General features: G+C 37.7%; 1 pseudogene; it reads right to left on the bottom strand.

Moving 5' to 3' along the window:
- Nucleotides 1-10,379: 10,379 nt before the first annotated feature.
- Nucleotides 10,380-11,711, bottom strand: LOC119528890 (annotated as a pseudogene).
- Between the last annotated feature and the right edge of the window lie 4,581 nt (nt 11,712-16,292).

Genomic DNA, 16,292 nt, shown 5'->3' with positions numbered 1-16,292 from the left:
TTCTAACTATCTTTAACATAAAATAAAATGCACAGATCTAATTGGTCAGTTCAAGAAGCTTTGACAATGGTATTATCTGTGTAAACATGACTGGTGACAAGATTAATAGCCTTTCTCTCCCTTCAGAAAATTCCCTCATTCCCCTTTCCAGTCAGATCTACTCTCCATTGTCCCTCCAACCATTATCTAATTTTTATTCCTTTAGAATAATTTTATTTGTTTTTGAATTTCATATAAATAAAATCATAGAGTATACACTTTTTTTTTAAGACAGAATTTATTCTCTGATGGTTTACTCATGCAAACTGCATATTAAAATAGTATACAAACATTCCAAATACAAGGACTAAAAATGCTAGGTCCAGAAGTACTGTAACATCTTAAAAGTCAAAATGGAATTTGCTTATACAATTAATAATATTTTTTATTTGCTGAGTACGGATTGGTTTACAATTAAAGTTTTGCTGCCCTTGGTAAGCTCATTAACCATTTACATGACTTCTTACATCTATGTAGTTTAATTTTACAGTTGCAAGAATTCTGTTACCAAAGAAAGTTAACTTGCATAAATAAGATGAAAGAAAAATGCATTGGATCACTTAGAAGGGTCAAACAGTGAGACTTTTCCTAACCTTCAAAACTATAACAAAAATAGCTTTCTTGCAGAATCCATATTTTGTACCTTTGAGATCAACTATTTAGCATAACTGTGGCAAAGTCATGATTAGAAATTGATTACATTGAAATTACAAAATCAGTTAAAAATAAATTTTAGAAGTATCAACTAAAAATTCTCTCATTTTAAATAAATCAAACAATAAAATTCCTATTATCTTCATACTTTAAAGTCCTGAAATGTCATTTGTATAATTTGAATGTTTCCCAGTTTGAAACAGGCAGGTGGGATGTTTCCTTGAATTATAAAGGATATTCCTTATAGGCTTTTAAAATGCAATCTCATTAGGAGATGACACTGAGACTTTAGCAAATAGTGTAGTGTGGATGCAGAACAAACTACACAACTTCTCATAAATGCATTACAGATATTTATGTAATGGAATCCTCCCTGAATGCCAGAAGTTGCTAGGGTAGGACTCATAAACTATTTTACAAAGTTTTCTTACAAACATCTATTATCTATCTATCTGTAAACAATTTAGCCTATTTTTAAATATTGTACTGTATTCTGAACATAACTTCAGAATAAAAATAGATAATGGACCATTGTAAGACTAAGTATCCCACACATGATTGGATAATGAGAAAAGTGTACCTACAACCATCAGCTCAGAAACAAACTATATCATGGCATTTTAGCTATCCAAGCACACAGTAATGACATTTTTTTTTAATCATTTTATTGAGATATATTCACATACCATGCAGTCATACAAAACAAATTGTACTTTCGATTGTTTACAGTACCATTACATAGTTGTACATTCATCACCTAAATCAATCCCTGACACCTTCATTAGCACACACACAAAAATAACAAGAATAATAATTAGAGTGAAAAAGAGCAATTGAAGTAAAAAAGAACACTGGGTACCTTTGTCTGTTTGTTTCCTTCCCCTATTTTTCTACTCATCCATCCATAAACTAGACAAAGTGGAGTGTGGTCCTTATGGCTTTCCCAATCCCCTTGTCACCCCTCATAAGCTACATTTTTATACAACTGTCTTCGAGATTCATGGGTTCTGGGTTGTAGTTTGATAGTTTCAGGTATCCACCACCAGCTACCCCAATTCTTTAGAGCCTAAAAAGGGTTGTCTAAAGTGTGCGTAAGAGTGCCCACCAGAGTGATCTCTCGGCTAGTTTTGGAATCTCTCTGCCACTGAAGCTTATTTCATTTCCTTTCACGTCCCCCTTTTGGTCAAGAAGATGTTCTCCGTCCAACGATGCCGGGTCTACATTCCTCCCCGGGAGTCATATTCCACGTTGCCAGGGAGATTCACTCCCCTGGGTGTCTGATCCCACGTATGGGGGAGGGCAGTGATTTCACCTTTCAAGTTGGCTTAGCCAGAGACAGAGGGCCACATCTGAGCAACAAAGAGGCATTCAGGAGGAGACTCTTAGGCACAAATATAGGGAGGCCTAGCCTCTCCTTTGCAGCAACCGTCTTCCCAAGGGTAAAACTTATGGTAGAGGGCTCAACCCATCAAACCACCAGTCCCCTATGTCTGTGGTCATGTTAGCAACCATGGAGGTGGGGTAGGCGAATACCTCTGCATTCTCCACAGGCTCCTCAAGGGGGCACTACATCTTTTTTTTTTTCCCTTGTTTTTCTTTCTTTTTATTTTTTTTTAACTTTCCCTTCTTTTTTAAATCAACTGTATGAAAAAAAAAGTTAAAAAGAAAACAAACATACAATAAAAGAACATTTCAAAGAGACCATAACAAGGGAGTAAGAAAAAGACAACTAACCTAAGATAACTGCTTAACTTCCAACATGTTCCTACTTTACCCCAAGAAAGTTACATAATATAGCAACATTTCTGTGAACTTGTTCCTACTATATCCATCAGAAATTAACAGACCATAGTCATTTCTGGGCATCCCCAGAACGTTAAATAGCTTATCTGTTCTTCTTGGATTATTGTTCCCCCTTCCTTAATTGCTCTCTACTGCTAGTTCCCCTACATTCTACATTATAAACCATTTCTTTTACATTTTTCAAAGTTCACATTAGTGGTAGCATATAATATTTCTCTTTTTGTGCCTGGCTTATTTCGCTCAGCATTATGTCTTCAAGGTTCATCCATGTTGTCATATGTTTCACCAGATCGTTCCTTCTTACTGCCGCGTAGTATTCCATCGTGTGTATATACCACATTTTATTTATCCACTCATCTGTTGAAGGACATTTGGGTTGTTTCCATCTCTTGGCAATTGTGAATAATGCTGCTATGAACATTGGCGTGCAGATATCTGTTCGTGTCACTGCTTTCCGATCTTCCGGGTATATACCGAGAAGTGCAATCGCTGGATCGAATGGTAGCTCTATATCTAGTTTTCTAAGGAACTGCCAGACTGACTTCCAGAGTGGCTGAACCATTATACAGTTCCACCAACAATGAAGAAGAGTTCCAATTTCTCCACATCCCCTCCAGCATTTGTAGTTTCCTGTTTGTTTAATGGCAGCCATTCTAACTGGTGTTAGATGGTATCTCATTGTGGTCTTAATTTGCATCTCTCTAATAGCTAGTGAAGCTGAACATTTTTTCATGTGTTTCTTGGCCAATTGTATTTCCTCTTCAGAGAACTGTCTTTTCATATCTTGCCCATTTTATAATTGGGCTGTCTGTACTATTGTCATTGAGTTGTAGGATTTGTTTGTATATGCAAGATATCAGTCTTTTGTCAGATACATGGTTTCCAAAAATTTTTTCCCATTGAGTTGGCTGCCTCTTTACCTTTTTGAGAAATTCCTTTGAGGTGCAGAAACTTCTAAGCTTGAGGAGTTCCCATTTATCTATTTTCTCTTTTGTTGCTTGTGCTTTGGGTGTAAAGTCTAGGAAGTGGCCGCCTAATACAAGGTCTTGAAGATGTTTTCCTACATTATCTTCTAGGAGTTTTATGGTACTTTCTTTTATATTGAGATCTTTGGTTCATTTTGAGTTAATTTTTGTGTAGGGGGTGAGGTAGGGGTCCTCTTTCATTCTTTTGGATATGGATATCCAACTCTCCCAGCCCCATTTGTTGAAAAGACCATTATGGCTCAGTTCAGTGACTTTGGGGGCCTTATCAAAGATCAGTCGGCCATAGATCTGAGGGTCTATCTCTGAATTCTCAATTCGATTCCATTGATCTATATGTCTATCTTTGTGCCAGTACCATGCTGTTTTGGCAACTGTGGCTTTATAGTAAGCTTCAAAGTCAGGGAGTGTAAGTCCTCCCACTTCGTTTTTCTTTTTTAGAGTGTCTTTTGGCAATTCGAGGCATCTTCCCTTTCCAAATAAATTTGATAACTAGCTTTTCCAAGTCTGCAAAGTAGGTTGTTGGAATTTTGATTGGGATTGCATTGAATCTGTAGATGAGTTTGGGTAGAATTGACATCTTAATGACATTTAGCCTTCCTATCCATGAACATGGAATATTTTTCCATCTTTTAAGGTCCCCTTCTATTTCTTTTAGTAGAGTTATGTAGTTTTCTTTGTATAGGTCTTTTACATCTTTGGTTAAGTTTATTCCTAGGTACTTGATTTTGTTAGTTGCTATTGAAAATGGTATCTTTTTCTTGAGTGTCTCTTCAGTTTGTTCATTTCTAGCATATAGAAACATTACTGACTTATGTGCATTAATCTTGTATCCCGCTACTTTGCTAAATTTGTTTATTAGCTCTAGTAGGTGTATCGTTGATTTCTCAGGGTTTTCTAGATATAAGATCATATCATCTGCAAACAATGACAGTTTTACTTCTTCTTTTCCAATTTGGATGCCTTTTATTTCTTTGTCTTGCCGGATTGCCCTGGCTAGCACTTCCAGCACAATGTTGAATAACAGTGGTGACAGCGGGCATCCTTGTCTTGTTCCTGATCTTAGAGGGAAGGCTTTCAGTCTCTCACCATTGAGTACTATGCTGGCTGTGGGTTTTTCATATATGCTCTTTATCATGTTGAGGAAGTTTCCTTCAATTCCTACCTTTTGAAGTGTTTTTATCAAAAAGGGATGTTGAATTTTGTCGAATGCTTTTTCAGCATCTATTGAGATGATCAATTGATTTTTCCCTTTTGACTTGTTAATGTGTTGTAATACATTGATTGATTTTCTTATGTTGAACCATCCTTGCATGCCTGGAATGAACCCCACTTGGTCATGGTGTATGATTTTTTTAATGTGTCTTTGGATTCGATTTGCAAGTATTTTGTTGAGGATTTTTGCATCTATATTCATTAGGGAGATTGGTCGGTAGTTTTCCTTTTTTGTAGCATCTTTGCCTGGTTTTGCTATTAGATTGATGTTAGCTTAATAAAATGAGTTAGGTAGTGTTCCATTTTTTTCAATGTATTGAAAGAGTTTGAGTAAGATTGGTGTCAGTTCTTTCTGGAAAGTTTGGTAGAATTCCCCTGTGAAGCCATCTGGCCATGGGCATTTATTTGTGGGAAGATTTTTGATGACTGATTGGATCTCTTTGCTTGTGATGGGTTGGTTGAGGTCTTCTATTTCTTCTCCGGTCAGTCTAGGTTGTTCATATGTGTCCAGGAAATTGTCCATTTCTTCTACATTATCCAGTTTGTTGCCATACAGTTGTTCATAATATCCTCTTATAATTTTTTTAATTTCTTCAGGATCTGCAGTTATGGCACCTTTTTCATTCATTATTTTGTTTATATGGGTCTTCTCTCTTTTTGATTTTGTCAGTCTAGCTAGGTGCTTGTCAATCTTGTTGATCTTCTCAAAGAACCAACTTTTGGTGATATTTATCCTCTCTATTGTTTTTTTGTTCTCTGTGTCATTTATTTCTGCTTTAATCCTTGTTATTTCTTTTCTTGTACTTGGTTTAGGATTGGTTTGCTGTTCATTTTCTACCTTCTTCAGTTGATCCATTAGTTCTTTGATTTTGGCTCTTTCTTCCTTTTTAATATATGCGTTTAGTGCTATAAATTTCCCCCTTAGCACTGCTTTTGCTGCATCCCATAGGTTTTGGTATGTTGTGTTCTCATTTTCATTCGTCTCTATATATTTAGCAATTTCTCTTGCTATTTCTTCTTTAACCCACTGATTGTTTAGGAGTGTGTTGTTTAACCTCCAGGTATTTGTGAATTTTCTAAGTCTCTGATGGTTATTGACTTCTAATTGTATTCCATTGTGGTCAGAGAATGTGCTTTGAATAATTTCAATCTTTTTAAATTTATTGAGGCTTGTTTTATGTCCCAGCATATGATCTATTCTGGAGAAAGTTCCATGAGCACTAGAAAAGTATGTGTATCCTGGTGATTTGGGATGTAATGTCCTGTAGATGTCTGTTAAATCTAATTCATTTATCAGATTGTTTAGGTTTTCAATTTCCTTATTGGTCTTCTGTCTGGTTGATCTATCTATAGGAGAGAGTGATGTGTTGAAGTCTCCCACAATTATTGTGGAAACATCAATTGCTTCCTTTAGTTTTGCCAGTGTTTCTCTCATGTATTTTGTGGCACCTTGATTGGGTGCATAGACATTTACGATTGTTATTTCTTCTTGCTGAATTGCCCCTTTTATTAGTATGTAGTGGCCTTCTTTGTCTCTCAAAACATCCCTGCATTTGAAGTCTATTTTATCTGAGATTAATATTGCTACACCTGGTTTCTTTTGGCTGTAGCTTGCATGAAATATTTTTTTCCATCCTTTCACTTTCAGTTTCTTTGTGTTCCTGTGTCTAAGATGAGTCTCTTGTATGCAACATATTGATGGTTCATTTTTTTGGATCCATTCTGCGAATCCATATCTTTTAATTGGGGAGTTTAATCCATTTACATTCAACGTTAAAACCGTGAAGGCATTTCTTGAATCGGCCATCTTATCCTTTGGTTTATGTTTGCCATATTTTTCCCTCTGTCTATTAATATCCTTTATTGTACCCATACCGAATCTCTTTAGTACTGAACCTTTCTCCAAGTCTCTCTGTCCTTTCTTTGTTTCTCTGTCTGTAGGGCTCCCTTTAGTATCTCCAGTAGGGCAGGTCTCTTGTTAGCAAATTCTCTCAGCATTTGTTTGTCTGTGAAAAATTTAAACTCTCCCTCAAATTTGAAGGAGAGCTTTGCTGGATAAAGTATTCTTGGCTGGAAATTTTTCTCACTCAGAATTTTAAATATATCGTGCCACTGCCTTCTCACCTCCATGGTGGCTGCTGAGTAGTCACTAGTTAGTCTTATGCTGTTTCCTTTGTATGTGGTGAATTGCTTTTCTCTTGCTGCTTTCAGAACTTGCTCCTTCTCTTCTGTGTTTGACAGTGTGATCAGTATATGTCTCGGAGTGGGTTTATTTGGATTTTTTCTATTTGGAGTTCGCTGAGCATTTATGATTTGTGTATTTATGTTGTTTAGAAGATTTGGGAAGTTTTCCCCAACAATTTCTTTGAATACTCTTCCTAGACCTTTACCCTTTTCTTCCCCTTCTGGGACACCAATGAGTCTTATATTTGGACGTTTCATATTATCTATCATATCCCTGAGGTCCATTTCGATTTTTTCAATTTTTTTCCCCATTCTTTCTTTTATGCTTTCATTTTCCATTCTGTCATCTTCCAGGTCACTGATACGTTGTTCAACTTCCTCTAGTCTTGTACTTTGAGTGTCTAGAATCTTTTTAATTTGGTCAACAGTTTCTTTAATTTCCATAAGATCATCCATTTTTTTATTTAGTCTTGCAATGTCTTCTTTATGCTCTTCTAGAGTCTTCTTGATTTCCTTCATATCCCGTACTATGGTCTCATTGTTCATCTTTAGTTCTTTGAGTAGCTGCTCTAGGTGCTGTGTGTCTTCTGTTCTTTTGATTTGGGTGCTTGGGCTTGGGTTATCCATATCGTCTGGTTTTTTCATATGCTTTATAATTTTCTGTTGTTTTTGGCCTCGTGGCATTTGCTGAACTTGATAGGGTTCTTTTAGGGTTTGTAGACCTATTGAAGTCCTTATCTCTAATTTATCAGATCTACAGCTTCGTGGAGTACACTTTCTCTAACTAACCAGCAGGTGGCATCCACGAGCCACCTGTTCTCCACAAGCCAGTTCTCCCCTGCTTAGCCTTTTTGGTGAGTGGGGGAGTGAGTCTTGTGGGGCCCAATTGGTGTACCAAGCTTGCGTGTGTAGTTGGTATTGCCTGCCCTGTATGTGGGTCGTGTTTCTGGGCAGTCGGGGAGGGGGGGTGGCCCTAACAATCAAATCTCCCTGATGATCCTAGAGTTTTAAAGCTGCTGCAATAGTCTAATCCTTCAGTTCAGTCCTGCCACAGTTTGTCTCTGCCACTGACCCACAAGTCTTTGGTATTGGCGTATGGCTCCTGAGACTTGCAAGTGGGCCCCTCTTCCAGGCTGTGCACCCCGGGTCCTCTGTTGAGGGATGACTGTGCTATGTCACAGGTGAGTGCCGTCCCCCCAGGGCAGTTCTGGGCTGCTGGGCTGTGTAGGGAGGCTCCCAGTCTGCTGAAATGATGGCTGAATGGGGCTTTGTTAATTCACACTGCTCCACCTTCCCAGCTCTGGGACTATCAGCTGAGGTTGCAGGGAAGGCTAATGTCCACGCCCAGTTTTGTGGTGTGTGCCTGTTATTTGAAGCACTTCCGTCACACTGGGTTGTCTGGGGCAGCTCTGGGCTATGGGGCTGGCGATGGGCAGGAGTGTTTCCTGTCCACCAGGATGGTGGCTGTGAGCGGACACCCCCCTTTTCTTGGGAAGTTGTGGTGTTTAGTGAATTTTCTCAGCCACTGGATTATTGCCTTTTGTCTCAGAGCTCTCTTAGTTCTGCTCTTGACTTGATGTGCCCAAATTGCAATTCTTTGAAGCTTTCTGTATTGGGCTTCTTAGAGTAATTGTTTTAGAAAAAGAAAAAAGGATTAAAAAAAAAAAAAAAAAAAAAGGGCCCTCCTCAGAGATCTAATGGGTTATTGAAATGCTAATAGACAAAGCAACCAGGGCCATTAAGGAAAGGTCCACAGGGCAGAGAGATCAGCTTTTCTTCAGGATTTGCATATGCGCCTCAAGGCCTGAGCTCCGCCCTTCCCCTTTCTGTGTTAACCAGAACTCCAAAAATCCTCTGCTTTTATTTTGGAGTTTTTCGTGTTATTTTTTTTTCTATGCCTGTCTCCTCTCTGCTGGGCTGGCAGCTCTCAGATTCTCTGGTGTCTGGTCTCAGTCTATCTATGGTTGGAGTATGGATCAGTAGAATGAGTTTCCGATAAGAGCTGCTACTGCAGTTCTCCCTTCTCCTTCCCGGAGCTGGCAGCCCCTCCTCCCATGGGACTGAGCCTGGCCGGGAGGGGCGCGGGTCCCCTGGCCGCAAAAACTTACAGATTTCGCTGATCTTAGCAGTTCGACATTTTCATGAGTGTTGTATGAAGTATGCCCAAAGACAGATTGCTCTGTGGTGTCCAGTCCACCCAGTTCCTGGCTTTTTACCTACTTTCCTGGAGGAGTAACTAAAACTTACAGTTCACCAGTCTGCCATCTTGCCCTGCCTCCCTTGGTGCAGTAATGACATTTTAAAATACAGTCATCTATTGGCCAGTATCACACTGAAGGCATCGTTAAACTTTCAGGCAAAGATTGTTAACATAGACTACCAAAAGACACAAAGACACACATACACATACACTCTCACTCACTCATTCTTGCTTCCCACGTTATAATCACATTGTACTAAAGATAGACATTGATTTTTTTCAACAAGCAACATTACCAAAATTTGCTACTAAAAGATGACAGTGCTTTCACAAGAATAAGTACAAGGTAGATCACAAGTACAAGATAAGGGGAGAAAATAGCCTCAAATTTTCTAAGTAGTAATATTTAGGCTCTTCTGGCAACCATACCATACTTGATTATGCATAAACTTCTCAGTTTGTAACCTGAAATCTGCCACAAACATCCAGGAAAGTTAATTCCAAAACTGATAACCGTGTATTGTACATTCTATAATTACATATTTTTTAAGTCTCAAAACATAGGATAAATACTGAACTTTTAAGACTTGAAAAAATAGAGTTATTTTTGAAATGAAGGATTCCAAAATTCATGACTTCTTAAAATTTTTTTAAAAAAAACAAACTATTATTAATGACACTGATCTGGTTCAAGATTAAGGATGTGCGTAAAAACACTGTATGTCTTTTACTATGTTATCACTCACAAAAAAACAAGTGTTCTCCACAATTCTTCCTATTGTAAAAAAAAGATAAAAGCAAATTTCTATCTTTCCCTTGCCTAGTGCTTTATGACCTTATTAACATTACAAAGTCAACAGGGACTATGCAGAATTTTAGTATAAATGATGTAACAACACTACCATCACAGGTGAGGGTTAAGAGGTGATCAGGGGAAATGGAAGTGGGAAAAGAGATTCAGTAACCCTCCCATTTTTTAGAACACTACCAAATTAAAGAGAAATAAACCATAATGGATTTATAAATTTATGATACAGTTTATGCATCCAGCACAGAAAAATTAGTACATTTAAGAATATTTATTAAAAAAAAAAAAAGCAACATCAGTGTTTTTCCAGACACTAAAAACTCTTGTTCAGTCTGACTGTCAACTGCTGCTGCACCAACTTTAGAGCCAAATTTAATTTCAAGTAAAAAAAAATGACAACCACAGATTTTGCATAAATGGAAACGGGTCTTTCCCCGATTTCCCTTTGAAGTCACTAATGAGTATGTAAAACCGTTGCGCTACCGATTTTTAATCAACTTCCTGAAGGCTGTGACTGGGAGGAAGGAGCCATGCCATCTGTGAAGGCACAGGCTCTGGACTCTGGGTCGCCATCTGGGTGAGGACTGAAGTAGCTACGGCTTCTGCCTTGGAGGCTGAACCTACTCCGTTAAATGTGCTGGCAGAACGGTGCTGTTTAGCTTCAATATGTGGACTACTGGGCTCTGAAATGTCTTCTGAACTAGCATCTTTATCAGCAGTGTGATAGCCAGATTTCTTCTGCATGGTGGTTACAGGGCGATCTTTATGAGCCGGAAGAAGCTGTTTCAGCTGTGCCGCGTCATTTCTCAGGAGGATGACTTCACTCTGCAGTTGACCATTTAATGAACTCCGGTCTTCTGCTTTTTTCTCTCAAGACTGAACCCAGACTTTCCTTTTTTGTCAGCATCTTAAATCTCCTGCTCTATTTCGCTGAAGAAACGTCCTCTTTTTTCACCAGGATCTTCATTAGCTGCTCTTCGAGGACCACTTGTATTTTGGGTCTGTGGAGTTATGTGAGCTGGAGAAGCCAGAGTAGCTGTGGTAATGTGGCTGGCTGTTGTAATGACTGTGGTTGGGATTCCTCTGATCTGAGTCCTAACCAATCCGCTACTGTGACCTTTGACAGTGTCTCCATTGGTAACTGGAGGATGTTGCTGTGTCAAAGCAGCTTTTAATCTCATTTTTGCTTCTGGCTCTACTGGTTGAGGGGAGGAAGGACCTGGGATTCCTGGGACACTAGGTACCACGGTGACCTAGTGGAACTGCAGCAGGAACATGTCCACTAGAACTTGTAACTGATACAGGAATAGCAACCAGCATGGTTTGTGCATTAGGGAGATGTAACAGAAGAGGAAATGGGCCAGGTACAGGGATGACTGGCCTGTTGGAGGATGGTGCTTGGGTGATTACAGTATTTGAGGTTGGTGAGGGTACTGCCTGCTGAATATTTGCACTTGAATCAGAACTTGTAAGCAGGACATTGGGAACTTGTAATTATGCTGGATGAACGATAGCTGATGTGGGCTGTACAGTTTGTGGCAATGGTGCTTCCTTTTCATCACTGGGAGTAGACTCTGAATGAGGTAAAGGACTATCCTGGTGAGTTGTTTCTACAACAGAGGGCTCCTCAATTTTGCTTCTTATGATGGATGTTGCAAGAGGGGATAAGTCTAGAGGAATTTTTAGAATGTCATCTTCAGAGGCTTTTCTTGAATTCATTCTCAAATAGACTTGCCAACTCATTAAACAAATCCTCCTCTTCACAGTTTTTCAAGGATCTTGATGGTGTTGGGTTCTGATCTGGCCACATCCAGGGGCAGTGCATAGAAAGGGGTCTATCATCACTCATATACCACAGGTCCTTGTATTGCCTGGCAGAATTCACTGGTAACTTCAATTTTATAAGTTGGACACCTTATCATGTCCTCTTTTTCATGACAGAGATACTTTCTAGCTGGTGGGCCATGAGCTTTTAATTCACTCTGCTGCCCAGAATCATTCCCCTCTTATCAAATAAGCAGTACTACCCAAGTTTCCAACTAAGTATTTCTTTCCAAGTCACTTTCAGTCACCCAGAAACCCTGAGTGCAGCCGTGTTTACAAATTACTGATTATGCTTCTTTCACTCAGAAAATCATTGTTCTTACCAGTAGTTAATTCTTTTTTATATTATTGGATAATATAACATTTTATATTGAATATTATAAATGGGATGTATTTCTTGGATACCTAGGTCATGGTATAGATGTATGGTTAAATTTATAAAGAAATACCACACAGTTTTCAAAAGGGGTTGAACCATTTTATATTCCAAACAGTAATGTATAAAAGTATCAATTATTCCATGTTCTTACCAAAAGTTGATTTTGTCCTTTTGATTTTAGTTATTCTAGTTGTATGAAGTTGTATCTCATTGTGGTTTTAATTTGCATTTCTCTGGTAATCAATGACATTGAACATCTTTTCATATGCTTGTTGACCGTTCACAAATACTCCTTTGCAAAATGTCTACTCATGTCTTTTATTCGTGTTTTGTTGCAGTTTTCATTTTTAAATTATTGATTTGTAAGTGTCCTTTATATGTTCTGGATGCAGATTCTTTGTCAGACACTTATAATATGAATAGCTTTCCCAGTCTGTGGCTTGCATGTTATTTTCTAAATTGTGTCTTTTGATGACCAACAATCTTTAATTTTAAAGACTTCTAATTCATCGATTTTTTTTCTTTCACTAATTGTATTTTGTTGTTTTTGTTGTTCTGTCCTAGAAATCTCTGAGGTTGTGAAAATAGTCTGTATTTTCTTCTAAAAACTTTATAATTTTATGTTTAGGTCCAAGATCTATCTTGAACTAATTTTTTAAATTAAATTCAGTTTTATTGAAATATATTCACATACCATACAATCATCCATGGTGTACAATCAACTGTTCACAGTACCATCATATAGTTATGCATTCATCACCCCAATCTGTTTTTAAACATTTTCCTTATACCAGAAAGAATCAGAATCAGGATAAAAATAAAAAAAGAACACCCAAGTCATCCCCTCCCCCATCCCACCCTATTTTTCATTTAGTTTTTTCTCCCCATTTTTCTACTCATCCATCCATACACTGGGTAAAGGGAATGAGATCCACAAGGTTTTCACAGTCACACTCTCACCCCTCGTAAGCTACATTGTTATACAATTGTCTTCAAGAGTCCAGGCTATTGGGTTGGAGTTTGATAGTTTTAGGTATTTACTTCTAGCTATTCCAGTATATTAAAACCTAAAAAGTATTATCTGTATAGTGCATAAGAATGTCCACCAGAGTGACCCATCAACTCCATTTGAAACCTCTCAGCCACTGAAACTTTATTTTGTTTCATTTCGTATCCCCCTTTTGGTCAAGAAGACGTTGAATTAATTTTTGTATATGGGATGAGATATGGAGTCAAGGTTTATTCCCCAACCCCCAATAAGTATCTAGAAGTGAGATGGCTAGGTGATAAGGTAATTTTGTACTTAACTATCTGAAGAACTGCCGAACTGTCTTCTACAGTGGTTGCACCATTTTACATTGCCACCAAAAATGAATGAGTGTTCCAATTACTCTACATTCTCTCCAACACTTGTAATTTTCCAACTTTTTACTAGTAGCCATTCTAGTGGGTATAAAAAGGTATCTCGTTGTGGTTTAGATTTGCATTTCTCTGATGACTAATGATGTAGAACATCTTTTCAAGTGCTTTTGGCCATTTGTATATCTTCTTTGGAGAAATGTCTATTCAAGTCTTCACCCATTTTTAAATTGGGTAGATTTTTTTTTGGTTATATATTCTGGATATTAAATGCTTAGCAGATGTATGGTTTCCAAATATTTTCTCCTATTGTGTAGGTTGTCATTTGACTTTCATGATAAAGTCCTTTGATGCACAGAAGTTTTTAATTTTCATGAGGTCTCATTTATCTATTTTTTCTTTTGTTGCTTGTGCTTTGGGTGTAAAATCTAAGAAACCATTGCTTAACGCGAAGTGCTGAAGATGTGTCCCTGTTTTCTTCCAGGAATTTTATAGTCCTGGTTCTTATATTTAGGTCTTTGATCCATTTTGAGTTGATTTTTGTATATTGTGTGAGGTAGAGGTCCAATTTCATTCTTTTGCATATGGAGATCCAGTTTTCCCAGCACCATTTATTGAAGATACTATCCTTTCCCAAGTACATGGTCTTTGCTACCTTGTCAAAAATCATTTGGCCATAAATGTTGATTTCTGAACATTCAATTTGATTCCATTGGTCTATATGTCTGTCCCTGTGCCAGCTCTGTGCTGTTTGGCTTACTATGGCTTTGGAATAAGTTTTAAGATAGGGAAATGTGAGTCCTCCAACATAATTTGTCCTTTTCAAGATGGCTTTGGCTATTCAGGGTCCCTCACTCTTCCATATGAATTTGATCATTGGCTTGTCCATTTCTGCAAGGAACATTGTTGGAATTTTCATCAGAATTTCATTGAATCTGTAAATCGCTTTGGGTAGAAGTGACATCTTAACAATATTTAGTCTTCCAATTCATGAACATGAATGTCCTTCCATTTATTTAGATCATCTTTGATTTCTTTTAGCAATGTTTTTTTGGTTTTCTCTGTACAAGTCCTTTACATCCTTAGTTAGTGTTATTCCTAAATATCTGATTCTTTTAGTCGCTATCGTAAATGGAATTTTTTTCTTGGTTTCTTCTTCAGATTGTTCATTACTAATGTATAAAAACACTACAGTTTTTTTTAATTTATTTTCATTGAGATTGTTCAGATACCATACAAGTATCCAAAGATCCAAAAAATCAATTGCCCATGGCACCACCATACGGCTGTGCATCCATCAACACAATTATTTTTTTCAGTTTTTAGAACATTTTCACTACTCCAGAAAAGAAACAAAGACAAAAAAAAGGAAACACACATCCTCCCATACCCCTAACCATGCCCCCCCATTATTGATTCATAGTTTTGATATAGTACATTTGTTACTGTTGATGAAAGAATGTTAAAATACTACTAACTGTAGTATATAGTTTGCAATAGGTATATATTTTTCCCCTATATGCCTCTCTATTATTAACCTCTAGTTATAGTGACATACATTTGTTCTAGTTCGTGAGAGAGATTTCTAATATTTGTAAAGTTAATCACGGACATTGTCCACCACAAGATTCACTGTTTGATACATTCCCGTCTTTTAACCTCCAACTTTCCTTCTGGTGACATGCGTGACTCTGAGCTTCCCCTTTCTGCCACCTTCACACACTGGTCAGCACTGTTAGTTATTCTCATTAAGTGCTACCATCACCCCTGTCCATTTCCAATATTTAAGTTCACCCTAGTTGAACATTCTGCTCATAATAAGCAACCGCTCCCCATTCTTTAGCCTCATTCTATATCCTGGTAACTTATATTTCATGTCTATGAGTTTTCATATTATGATTAGTTCATATCAGTGAGACCCTGCAATATTTGCCTATATTGTCTATCTTATTTCACTGAATATAGTGCCCTCAAGGTTTCTTCATCAACCCATTTCTTTTAAGATGGTTTTGTTCAAACACTATACATTCCATCCTAAGTAAACGATCGTTGGTTCCCTGTATAATCACGTATTTATGTATTGAGCACCATCGCCACTCTCTATATAAGGACATTTCTTCCACAAAGACGGACGAAGAGTCAAAGAAGGCAGAGAGGCAAAAGAAAAAGGCAAGAGAAAGAGAGAAAAACAAATAAACAAACAAAAAAACTTGATAGCTAGAAGGTGACAGAAAGAAAGATAGCATCAACCTAAAGTAGAATAAAGAGTCAGACAACATCACCAATGCCTGGAGTCCCAAACCCTTCCCCTATTCCCCCTCCCCCCCATATGCATTTAGCTTTGGTATATTGCTTTTGTTACATTAAAGGAAGCATAATACAATGTTTCTGTTAATTCTAGCCTCTAGTTTGCATTGATTGTATTTCCCCCCAATCACACCCTATTTTTAACACCTTGCAATGTTGACATTCATTTGTTCTACCTCATGTAAAAACATATTTGTACCTTTTATTACAATCGTTGAGCACCCTAGGTTTCCCTGAGTTACACAGTCCCAGTCTTTATCGTTTGTCTTTTGTTCTGGTGTCCCACATGGTCTCAGCCTTCCTCTTTCAACCATATTCACAGTCATCTTTGTTCAGTGTACTTACATTGCTGTGCTACTGTCTCCCAAAATTGTTTTCCAAACCTCTCACTCCTGTCTTTCCCTTTCTGTCTGCAGTGCTTCCTTTAGTGCTTCCTGTAGAGCAGGTTTCTTGTTCACAAACTCTGTCATTGTCTGTTTGTCAGAGAATATTTTAAGCTTTCCCTCATATCTGAAGGATAGTTTTGCCAGATATAGG

This window comes from Choloepus didactylus, chromosome 3 (assembly GCF_015220235.1).
Source record: "Choloepus didactylus isolate mChoDid1 chromosome 3, mChoDid1.pri, whole genome shotgun sequence".
Classification (NCBI taxonomy): Eukaryota; Metazoa; Chordata; class Mammalia; order Pilosa; family Megalonychidae; genus Choloepus; species Choloepus didactylus.
Note: the sequence above shows the minus strand (reverse complement) of the source record. Positions and strands in the feature narration are given on the sequence as shown.